Source organism: Cavia porcellus, unplaced genomic scaffold, assembly GCF_034190915.1.
Source record: "Cavia porcellus strain 051 isolate PalLab524CR breed Dunkin Hartley unplaced genomic scaffold, mCavPor4.1 scaffold_6, whole genome shotgun sequence".
Classification (NCBI taxonomy): domain Eukaryota; kingdom Metazoa; phylum Chordata; class Mammalia; order Rodentia; family Caviidae; genus Cavia; species Cavia porcellus.
In genome coordinates this window covers 8940672-8952727 of record NW_026947489.1, presented here as the reverse complement: position 1 = coordinate 8952727, position 12056 = coordinate 8940672, and positions in this window count along the sequence as shown.

The following is a 12056-nucleotide window of genomic DNA, read 5'->3' as shown; positions in this document are numbered from 1 at the left end:
TAAGGGAGGAAAAGGAATCTCTTGGGGTGGGCTGCTTTCAGGTACAGTTGGATGCAGGCGCACATCCAGTGATACGCTCTCTCCCTCACCTTCTCTCTTCTCTTTCATGACTTTTCTTTTGTGTGTGTACCTTTAGTTCCTCTTGCAGATGGGTTCCGTTATTCAGAAGAGGCTACTAGGAGCCCAGGATTAGACCATCCCAGCTTGCGAAGCTGAGCAGAGCTGTTTCTGCAGTAGCCCATAAAGCCCTGATAGGCTGGATCCTAGGCCACTTCTGAGGCCAGGGTGTTGGGGTGTTGGCAGCACTAACACGGGGAAAGCCCGGTCATGTGCTGTTAATGTATCCAGGACAGGAGGGACACTACACCCCAAGGGCCCCTCACTGTATCTCGGGAGGGGTGGAGGGTGGGGCTGTGAGAAGACCGGGCGTCTGTCTCTCCTGTAGCAACCCAGGCTGTTGGTATGATACACACAAAGGGCGGAGACATGGAAGCCGCCCGTTCACCCCAAACACTCACTGAGAAAAGCGGGAAATGAGATGGCCGCAGAGGGTCCTGGACTCCCCACAGCAGGCTCTCTACTCAGGCTGGTGGGTTTTCATATTGTCTTTGTCAAACCACCTGCAGATCCACTCAACAACAAAACCAAAGCATCTCAGTTCAAAAGTGGGCAAAGAACGTGAAGAGACATTTCTCCAAGAAAAGATGATTTTGCCTCCTTCTACACAAAAGATAAAGTTAGCTGCGTGTGTTTCAAAAGAGCAAAATTGGGAAAGAAAAAATTACCCAGCACCTTGATCGATCAAGTATTCGTTATTCAAGCAGAAATTTGCCAATCCCGTGGTATCTACAGCAAGCACTTGCCTTGTCAGTGAAAAAGTGCATTGACCCAACAGCTAGAACAGAAATGTAGTTCTTAATGTTTGACAGAATAGTCTCAGATGTATGGCGTCTCTCTCTCTCTCTCTCTCTCTCTCTCACACACACACACACACACACACACACACACACACACACACACACACACATATAAAAACACGAACCTCTGTAAATGGTAACCCTCAGGCACTGCTATTCCAGCATCCCGATCTGATTCCTGCCCTTGGATCACTCTTGGCTGCAGGCAACCCTGAGCCGGGGCTAGAGAAGCACCCTTTTGGGCAATGGAAAGGGGGGGGGGGTTTGCACAGAGCGTGGCAGGACCCCAGGGGAAGGGGAAGCAGCACTGTGCAGAGGGGGTTCATCTTGAGGTGGAAAGGGGGGAAGAGAGGAACAAATAATGGGGACGGGGAGGAGGAGGATCTCCACTGCAGGGACACAGGCTCCAACATCGAACTGAAGCGCTGCGACCCCAAGGCCATTCCCACCCAGCCACAGTCCTGCTCCGAGGAAGGGGCGCTCTCCTTCCAGCTTGTTCTCCCAGAGACCGAGGTGTCCTGCAACGGGACCATCTGCAGACATGAAAGAGCAGCTTCTTCCGCTGGAGGAAAATAGGCATCTATGGGACCTGGCCAGGGACAGAATCCAAGCTCTGAAATGACCAGCGGGGACAAAGGCATGTGCGTTATCCCTGCCAACACCTGCCTGGAGGGAAACAGAACCCCCCCGGAACCACGTGGCTCCGCTCCCAGACCCTGGCCAGAGACGCCTGCTTATCATTCAGGGGGACAGGCCTGGCAGGGGGAAGCGGGCCCAGGTCCTCCTGAGGCCACCCTCTCCAGGGCCATTTCCTGTGCAGCGAGGCCCATTCTTGTCCGGGGACACTGCAGTGTCTGTGGGAGGAAGACAGACATGTGTCCCAGCTCTGAGGCCAACCCTTTACTGGGCAAGATAAAGAGACCAGTTCTCTTGGGGCCTCTCTGCTCTCCAAATGCTTTCCAAAGTTCAAACCAGATCTACCAAGAATGACAAAGAGGTGTGGGAACCCGCAGCCCCAGGGACCAGCTCCTGCCAAGTGGCAGCTGGACTCAGCAGTAGAAGGGGAAAAGGGTAGGGGACAGCACGGGGCGTCCGCCTTTGCCTCATAGAAAAGCCGCCAGTGGTGGAGGGAGGAGGGGGCTTTGCTTTGGTTTATGGAGCCGCTGCCAACAAAGTGATCACTTACAAGAGTATTTTGAGAAGCAATGTCCGTAAGTATTTACTGGCTGTCCACTTGTGGCCTCAGACATGTCCCTAAGCACTGTGGTTCCACAAGGCCAGCACAGCAGCCCTCGAGGCCTCTGTGATGTGTCTGCTGCCCAGCGCTCATTAAAAGCACACTTCTCGTAAAAACCTGAACAACACTGCTAAGAATTGAACTGTGTCTGCCTCCTTCCTACATTCCTGGGTTGGAGCCCTGGCTGCCCATTCTTTAGACCATGACTTTATTTACGACTAGGGTCACGGCAGATTCAATTAGCTGATCTGTGGCCATGCTGGAGTAGAGTGGGCCCCGATCCAACACGGCAGGATTCCTAATAAAAAGGGGAGACACAGAATGGGGCAGAGCCATGTGCAAGCCAAGGAGGGAGCCCCGGAAATGAATCTCCTCTCCTGGCCCCAGAAGGAACGACCTTGCTGACACCCATCTCAGACTTCAGCCTCAGGGCTGTGAGCACTAAATCTCTGCTGCCTAGGTCACTTGGGTCACAGGACTTTGTGATCAGCTCCCCAGTCTTCTCTGTGCTAGAGTGGTTTCCATTCTCCACATGGAATTCTAATTGATGAAAATAATTTGGTAAGCCTTTAGACTTATGCACACAACATAGAATTTAAATAACATTTACCCCCTCCCTGTTTAAAACTACAAAATTTGATCCCCGATACAAAAAAAAAAAAACCTACAAAATTAATATCTGTTTAATGTGGAAAATTTGGGAGTGTCCACAGAAGAAAATATATCCATTCCCACTTTTGCGATCTTTCCACAGGATTGTCTTCAGGAAGTCAATTTTGAAGTTAATTTGTGTTTGTTCTTTTCATTATTGGAGATAAAATCTAGGTAGGTAAGTACTCTACTACCAAGCTACTTACTAAGCCCCATTTTTTGGTTTAATTTATTTCTTTTTTGAGACAATTTTTAAATATAAAAGATGGCATTAACATATAGCTAAATCATGGAAACAACCAAGATGCCCATCAACTGCAGAGTGGATGAAAAAGATGTGGTATTTTCATACAATGGAATATTACTCAGCTATAAGAAGGATGATCTTGAGCCTTCATAGGCAAATGGAGACAACTTGAGACTATCCTCATTAGTGAAATAAATAAGATTCATATTTATAAATATCACATTGTGTCTCTAGTGTAAAAATAAGAAATGTAGGAGTAATAAAACCCAAAATGTATAGTTGCTATTGTAAAAAAAGAGAGGAAAAGAAAGTGCTCTAAAGGATATTACTGCATGTATGTTTAAGTGTATAGGATTGATAACCATACTACTAAGTTTTTGTTGGGTAGTTGAACAGAACTGTTTGCAATATCACTGTTTGAATGTCCACTTTGTATGCTTCACTTTTGTAACTTGAACAGCTATTTGTAAGAGGAAAATATGTAATTATCAACTAGTGATGTCTTATTGTCTATTTTTTTAAATTATGCATTATTTCCACCCTTTTTGGTTTTTTTTCTTTAAGTAAAAAAATTTTAAAAAACATATACCCAGTTTAAATAATAATTACAACATAAACATCAGGTAAAGAAACATCTGCTGCACCCCAAATACCCTTCCCTTCAAAATTTAATCACTGTCCTGATGTCATGAGCACCTTAATTTATTCACTTTTACTGTCTGTCCACTTTTGTTGGTGGTGTTGGGGCCCAAACCATGGGCTTCTCAAATACTAATCATGAGTTGTGTCTCTGAGCTACAGTCCCAGTTCTGTTTCGAGCATTGTTGCAGGCGAAGCTGAGTACCCTGCCGTGCGCTCCTGTGAGGTAAAAGCTTAGGAGTGGAATTGGTAAATCAGAGACTCAGCTGGGGCCAAACCCACGGCTCATGTATTTATACCAGGGCACACTTCGCCGGCACTGGGCGAGTTCCCTCTCATCTGCATCCTACAGTAGCACCCCTAGGGATCACCGCACCCTAAATCAGTACCAGTTCCATGACGTGTCTCGTTGTGGTTTTCATTCGTGCAGCCTGCTTACTACATCTATCAGCCTATACTTATAACCATGTAGGTTTGTGTTGTGATGGAATTCTTATTCAAAACTTTAGCCCGTTCTCGTGGGCTGGCAGGAGCATTCTTATTCACTGATAGGTAGGTAGCTTTACTGTTTATACTGAGATCTCTTTAGGAAATGATTACTTTTTCAGAAGTGTCTTCTAGTGGTAGCTGGCTTTGGTTTCAAGTCTGTCCCAGTTTGCTAGGGATGAAAGATTGCTGCCTGTAGCACCCAATTCTTTGGTATGGGACTACATTACATTTTATAACCCCCAGACAGCCTAGGTATTGGCATACAAGGAATATCAACTCATCACAACAACTATGTCACCTTTGTTAAAACTAATACAATCAGTAATAAGAGCATAAGCACAGCCTAGAAAATGACACTGTGATAACTATTAATTTGCCAATTTTAACCTTAGGTACAAGAATTTTATAGTTATTTAACAAGATCTAAGACAAATCAGACACTTATACACAGTAACTATCCACTCCATAGAGTGATCTTACCCCAAGGACAGAAAATTGAAATGGAATAAGAAGAAAAAATAGAGAAATAAAAGACGAGGAAGAAGCAACATCGAAGGACAAAGAAACATTAGCTAAGCCTCAGAAAAGAAGACAGGAGGGGAAGAAAGAAGGAAAAAAAAGAATAAAGACATCTCCAAAACTAAAAACCATGTTTACATTCATGAAAAGTAAAAAAAGAACAGACCAAATGAACAACAGCAAAACCAAAGCAAAGGGAAAGATTCCCTGCAATTTCAGCCTGTGGTTGTCTTCTGGGTCTACAGTTTTGCGTGTTGCCCGGCTCAGGGCATGACTCTGCCCTCGTGATAGATGAAGGAGGCCCGATCTGGGCTGGATGATCCCAGCACAGAACTACTGCACTAGATTAGGGCAGGGTGCTTGTTCTGGTGCTTTCAAATCCACGAAAGTTCAGGTCGATCCAGGTCCTCCAGTTGTAGGGTTGGGGCCTGAGTCATTCAGCCTTCTACACTCTGGGTGTCTCTTGCCGGCCTGACCATGGCTCCCTGACCCTGGATGTCTCCTGCAGTTTCTCACCCAGTCACTGAGGGATCTCAACACTGGGAGCCCTGAAGTGAAGCCCACCCATGGCTGCTCTGAGTCCTGGGTTCAGGGGGCCCCTCCCTAAGCTGATATCAAACCAGGTACCCTCTCCAGGGGACATGGAAGTCACTTGGACTCAAATCACTCATCAGTTATTGTAGCACGAAACATCCACTACTCTGTTCTACTGGTGCATTCTCCTGGAGGGCTCCTGAGTGACCCGCCCTCACTGTGTCTCTGTAGATCTGATCCTCCTCTCTCATGCCACAAGCTGGGAGCCAGGGAGAAAGTACAAAGTGTCCCCTCCTCTTTCTGAATTGAGGTCTGTCTCCACTTTTTCTGTGGGCTCCAATTTTCCCTCCTGGCTCCCAACGACCCCCTCCCCTTCTTCTCTTGGCCAAGTTGTTATTCTCAAGTGTCTGGATTATGAATTTGGAGACGTTAATTTGTGGCTGTTTACCATTCTGCCATCTTCCCAGAAGTCTTGTCTATTATTTTAAAAATTATTTTACTGCATCTATACTGAATAGCATATTTATGGGATGCTTTGGCTTGAATATGTCCCCGCTAAGGCTTCTGAGTTGGAAACCTAATTCACAAATTCATATATTGATGCTATCTGAAAGCAAAATCCTTGGGCAGTAATTCTAGTTAGATGAGTCATGTGAATAAGCCCCCCATCATGGCATTATGGCTTTCTAAGAAGAAGGAGACCAGAAATACCATGCTGCTCTATACCAAGTGATCCCCTCTGTCATGTTTTGATGAGGTGAGAAACCTTCACTGGACCTTGCTTTTGGCCTCCAGAACTGTGAACCAAATAAACTTTTATTCTTTATAAATTACCTGGCTTCAGGTACACTGTTACAGCAAGGGCAAATAGATTAATAGATAGATTTTTTAAAAAAAAAACTCAGCCTTTTAAAAGGAAAAGAAGATGCAAATAAATAGGCCCCAGGGCAAGGGTGCCACCATCTACCCAAAATAAACTGGTTCTATGTTTTCTGTCCCATTGGCACAGGGCAGAAGAGGCATGGACTAATCCACTGACCAGATCCTGGATGAAGACAATGTCTGGAGAGAGAAGCTAAGCTTGGGAAGCCAATAGACCCAGGGAGGAAGTAGGGACCCAGCCAGCAACTTCAGGAACTTCAGTGAGAGAGAACTGCATGAGAGAGAACCACAAGGGACTCTCAGGGAAGGGACAGTGAGCAGTGTCAGCTCGAGCCAAAAGGACACAGACCCTGCTCTCTGTACAGAGCAGCCAGACCTTGTGAGTGTTGATATAAGTCCAACAATCTGCTTGAACCACTGCCCCCACTCTCCATCCAGGAGAGACCTTAAGGCTTATAAAGAGACAACGAAGCTAAGAAAGATCTAATAGAATGAGTTCGCCAGGTAGAGTGAGCAAGGAAGGAAAATAGAAAGACAGGGAGTCAGTAAGAGGAAAAGTTACTCTCACTATGAATGGTCTCGATTCCCCACTCAGAAGACAGATGGACAGAATGGATCAAGAATCAAAATCCATCAGTGTGCTGCCTACAAGAAACACGTTTAACCCAAAAAAGGTTAAGACTAAAAATTAAAGGATGAAACAATATTCCATAGAATGGGAACCCAGAAGAAAAAAAATACAACGTAGTTATCCTCTATTCAGCAAAGTGAACTTCCAGCCAAAACTGATGAAAAGAAGCAAAGAAGGTCACACATATTGGTTAAGGGAACAATCCAACAAGCAGAGACAACAGTTACTAACATCTATCCCCTGAAATAAGTACCACTGGATAGAAAAGAATGATAAACAGAAGCACAATTACAGTGGGGGACCTTAGTACCCCACTATCACAAAGAGACAAATGAACAAGACAAAAATAAATCAACAAAGAAATATCAGAGTTTGACAAAATCTTCAAACAAATAGTATTAATAGGTATCTCTATAGAGTTCCATACAAAAACATAATATATATTCTTCTCAGAAGGACGTGGCATTTTCTCCAAAACAGATCACGTACTAGCCAATCAAGCAAGCTTATGTAAATGTAAAAGAACTGAAATTATACCATGCATGTTATCAGACGACAGTGCAATGAAACTAGAAATTAATAATAAAAGAAAACACGAACATTATGCAAATGCATGGAAACTAAAAAGTACAGTCTTTGATTTCTTTGAGATACAGTCTGACTTTGTAGTGCAAGCTGGCCTTGAACTCACTATGTAGCCCAGACTGGCCTCAACTCATAGTGATCCTCCTGCCTCAGCCTCCCAAGTTCTGGGATTACAGGTGCGTGCTACCAGATGTGGCAATATGCTCTTAAGTAGACAGTCAATTACAGAAGAAATAAGACAAGTTTCCAGACCTACATGATAATGCTCATACAACATACCAGAACTTACAGGACACAATAAAAAGTCCTATGGGGGAAGATTATTGATGTGAATAAACCATAAAAGCAGAGTGAGCTCAAATAAGTAACCTCCTTACTTTGTTTTTTTTTTTTTTTTTTTTTTTTTTTTTGTCTTTTTCCTTTTTATCGGTACCAGGGATCGAACCCACGACTGCCTGCTTGCAAGGCAGGCGCTTATGCCGCTGAGCTAAATCCCCAGCCCCCTACCTCCTTACTTTGTAAACATCCTCATGTGCAGAGGAGGGCAGGGAGATGGTATGAGAGCCACACCTACCCTAAGGGGCGGTATCCTGCTTATAATATAAGGGAGGAAAAGAGACCTGTTCTCCTCCCCACTGTTTGCTCTTGCTGCTTTTGCTGTCTTCCACCACCTTGAAGTACTGCCCCTGTGCCACGTCACCCTGCTTTGGAGCTAGGGGAATGAAACTTCCACAAACCGTAAGCTAAATAAACCTTTCCTTCCTTAATTTAGAGTGTCAGGTATTTCATCTCAGCAATGAGAGAAAAGTAACAAAGACAATACTCTACACAGAAGACCCAGAAAAATCCACCAAAAGACGCCTAAAATTAATAGCCAAATTTGGCAATGTAGCAGAATACAAAATCAACAACAAAAATGAATAGTGTTTCTATAAGCCAACAAGGAACCCACTGAAAAATAAATCAGAATAAATACCATTTACAATAGTACCAAGAAAAGTTACTTAGAAATTAACCTAAGGAAATAAAAGACTTCCCCCAAGAAAAGAAGAGTATTCTGAAAAAGGAAATTGAAGAAGACATTAGAAATGGAAACATATTCCCTGAACGTGAGTAGGCAGAACCAATATAGTCAAAATGGTCATCCTTCCAAAACCACTATACAGATTTAACAGGATCCAATCAAAATACAAACAGCATTCTTCACAAAACTGGAAGAAATAATCCTAAAATTCATATGGAACCAAAAGAAACCCAGTATAGCAAAATTAATCCTGAGTAACAAGAATAAAATGGGGGGCATCTCAATCCTGAATTTGAAATTGTATTACAAAGCTACCGTGATGAAAACAGCATGGTACTGGCACAAAAACAGACATGAAGACCCATGAAATAAATACACAATGCAAAAACAACTTTAAGCACGCTCAATTACTTGGTCTTTGAAAAAGAGGCACAAATATACACTGCTGGAAAGTTAGCATCTTTAATAAACATGCTGGGAAAACTAGTGGAAGACAGAACCTCACCATGTAGTAAATTAAATATTAAGACAAAAACAACCAGTTGGAAGATTAAACAGGTAAAACTCTTAAAGTCATAGCCCTAGGCAAGAACTGTCTGAACAGAAGCCCAGTTACATAGGAAATAGTACCAGGAATCAACAAACACAATCATATTAAATTTAAAAACTTCAGAGCAGCAGAGTGAAAATAAAACCCTACAGAATGGGGAAAAAATCACCAGCTATTCCTCAGACAGAGGACCAATATCTAGAATAACAGACTCAAAAATAAGACTCCACACAAAATAAAAGACTCAATCAAAAAGTGGGCCCGTAAAATGAATAGACACGTCACAGAAGGGTAAATGACCAATAAATACATAAAATATTCAACGTCACTGGCCATTAAAGAAAAGCAAATTAACCTATATTGTTTCATCAGTTTTTCATGCCTGTATGTTGTAATATGAGCAACTACTTTGAAAATAAGAATATATAGCATACTAACCATAGTTACTCTCCTACAATCTTATTTTGGAAATTTGTACCATTGATTTTATTGTTTTTTTCTTTAAAATAAAAAAAATTAAAAAGAAATGCAAATTAAAACAACACTGAGATTCAATTTTATCCCAGAAAGAATGGTCATCATCAAGAAATTTAATAATAGCATGCCAGGGAGGCTTCAGGGATAAAGGAATGTCTCCACATTATTGGTGAGAATGTAGACTAGTACAACCACTATGGAAATCAGTGTGGAGATTTCTCACAAAACTGAAAAATAGAATTTCATTTGACCCAGATATTACCCTTGCAGGTATCTTCCCAAAAGAGTTAAGGCATTATACTACAATGATATATGAATACCCATGTCTTTGGCAGCCCAATTTATAATAGCTAAATCACAAAACAACTTATATATTCATCAGGACATCAATGGATTTAAAAACGCATGGTATTTACACATAATGAGGCACTACTCTGCCATAAGGAAAGATAAACCTGTCATCTGTAGGAACATTGATGCACCTTGAGACCATAATATTAAGTGAAATAAATCAGACAAATAACCTTAAATATCACATGGTTTCTCTTATATGAGAAACCAAAATTATATATAAAAGTAGATAATAGGAAGCCAATTCACCCTTCCCGTGAGCCAACGGAAGCCATGCGGATCCCAGTAGGAGAAACAAGAAGCCAATTTGCCCTCCCTGTGAGCTAACCAGAGCACATTCTGGGAGACAAGGACAAGAATTCCACCCCCCATAATGCTTTAGTAATTGGATGATTTGGAAAAACACAGGCTGAGTTGATAGCAACTGAAAGCAAATTAACAAGAAATCAGCTGCGTTCTGGTAAGCCGCGCAAGCTGCATGGGTTCCAGGAAGGGAAAAATCAGCATCTCCCGAGCATCGGCCATGCTTGTACTGGAAGAAGCCACCAAGAAAACAACTAGCCCACCTTTCTGGTAAGCCACGCAAGCTGCACAGGTTTCAGGGGAAAAAAGTCAGAGAGTGCCTCCCATGAGCCTACTGCCCGGGGGCTGAGAATCAAATTTTGTGTCTCTCTTGCTCCCCCCACTGCCTCCCTGCAAGCAACTGACTGGTTCAGAGCACAGGCTGACCTGATAGCAATTACAGTACATAACGCAACTAAATGCTTGTATTGTCTGATTGATTTTGCAGGCCTGGAGCCAGCAGTCTGAGCATCTCTTGGGAGGATGACAGTATGCAATATAGCAAATACGGATTTCCTTCTGTCTTGTCTTTGAAATCCAATATTGTCCTCACTGTTTCTATTTCATTTTATTGTTTTGTTTTATTCAAAATTCTGTTTTGATTGGTTTTATTCCATTCTGTTTTGTTTGATTTCATTATGTCTGATGGTATGGGCCAGCCACAATTTTGAAGATAACAAGAGCCATTATAGGAGCCATTGTTGATTTCCCATTATCCTGTTTTGAAGTCTTGTGTTACTTTCAGTTTTGTTTTGATTGGTTTTACTCTGTTTGGTTTTATTCTCTTTAAAATAAACTTTTTCTTAAAAAGTAGATAGCAGGAAGTATGCAGATAGATCTTTTTCACATGGGAAGAGAATCAAGGATGGAGGGAGGAGGAAGAGAAAGAAAAAAGGGAAATAAGATGTTAGGCACATGTGCCAGATCCACCCAAAGAATATAAACATTATGAACCAGAAACATGCACTGATAAAAACAAAAATTAAAAAGGCAAAGAAAAATAAAAAAGATAAACTATTTATGAGCTCCATAGCTCTTGTACATTCTGAAAACATCATATTTAAGGTGCTGTCCTGGTAGTCTATGAGTAATCTAAAGTGAAGATCTTTTTTTTCTTTTTTTTATCAGTACTGGGGATAGAACTCATGACCGCAAGGCAGGTGCTTATGCCACTGAGCTAAATCCCCAGCCCCTAAACTGAAGATCTGGGTAAGCTGACACACTCTCTGCATTTCCCTCCCCCAGACATGATTTTGCAACAAGTACAATGACATTGCACCTGCCACATATTAGCTCTGGATCCTTGGCCATGTTACCAAAACTCTCTGAGACTTAAACCCTCAACTGCAACCAAGATTTTGTTTAAAAAATGTTAATCTTACAGGAATTGAGAAATTAGTAAATGAGGTGACATCTATCAAGTTCCTCACACTTCGTAATTGCTCCATAAATGCTAACTTTATGATTCCAGAGGGAAAGCATTCCATATCTATGAAGCAAGATTCTTCTGATGTTTCCTGAAACAAGTCTTGCAATGTAGCTTACACTGTCCTCGAACTCACAGTCCTCCTGTGTAAGCCTTTCAAATTCTAGAATTACAAACATGTGTCACTATACCTGGCTAGGTTCTGGGGACCTGGGGGTTGGACCCAGGGCTCTTGCATTGAACTGATTCCCAGTCCTTTCTGGGTTTTGAGACAGGATTTTGCTAAATCACGAAGTTGTCCAGGCTGGACTCAAACTTGTGATCCTCTTGCTTCCAACCATCTGAGTAGTTGGGATTACCAGCGAGGTTCCTGTGCTTCACTGAGTCTGTTTGGTTATTTTTACCTAAAAAAATGTGAGTCCAGTCTGTTGGAGAAATATTTAGTTTTAGCTCTTATGACCCTCTTGCAAATACCCACGCAATGTAAAGGGTAACACTGGCTGCCTACCATTACCAGCCAGGCCCCTGGTGGATCCAAAAGATGAGAGAGCCTTG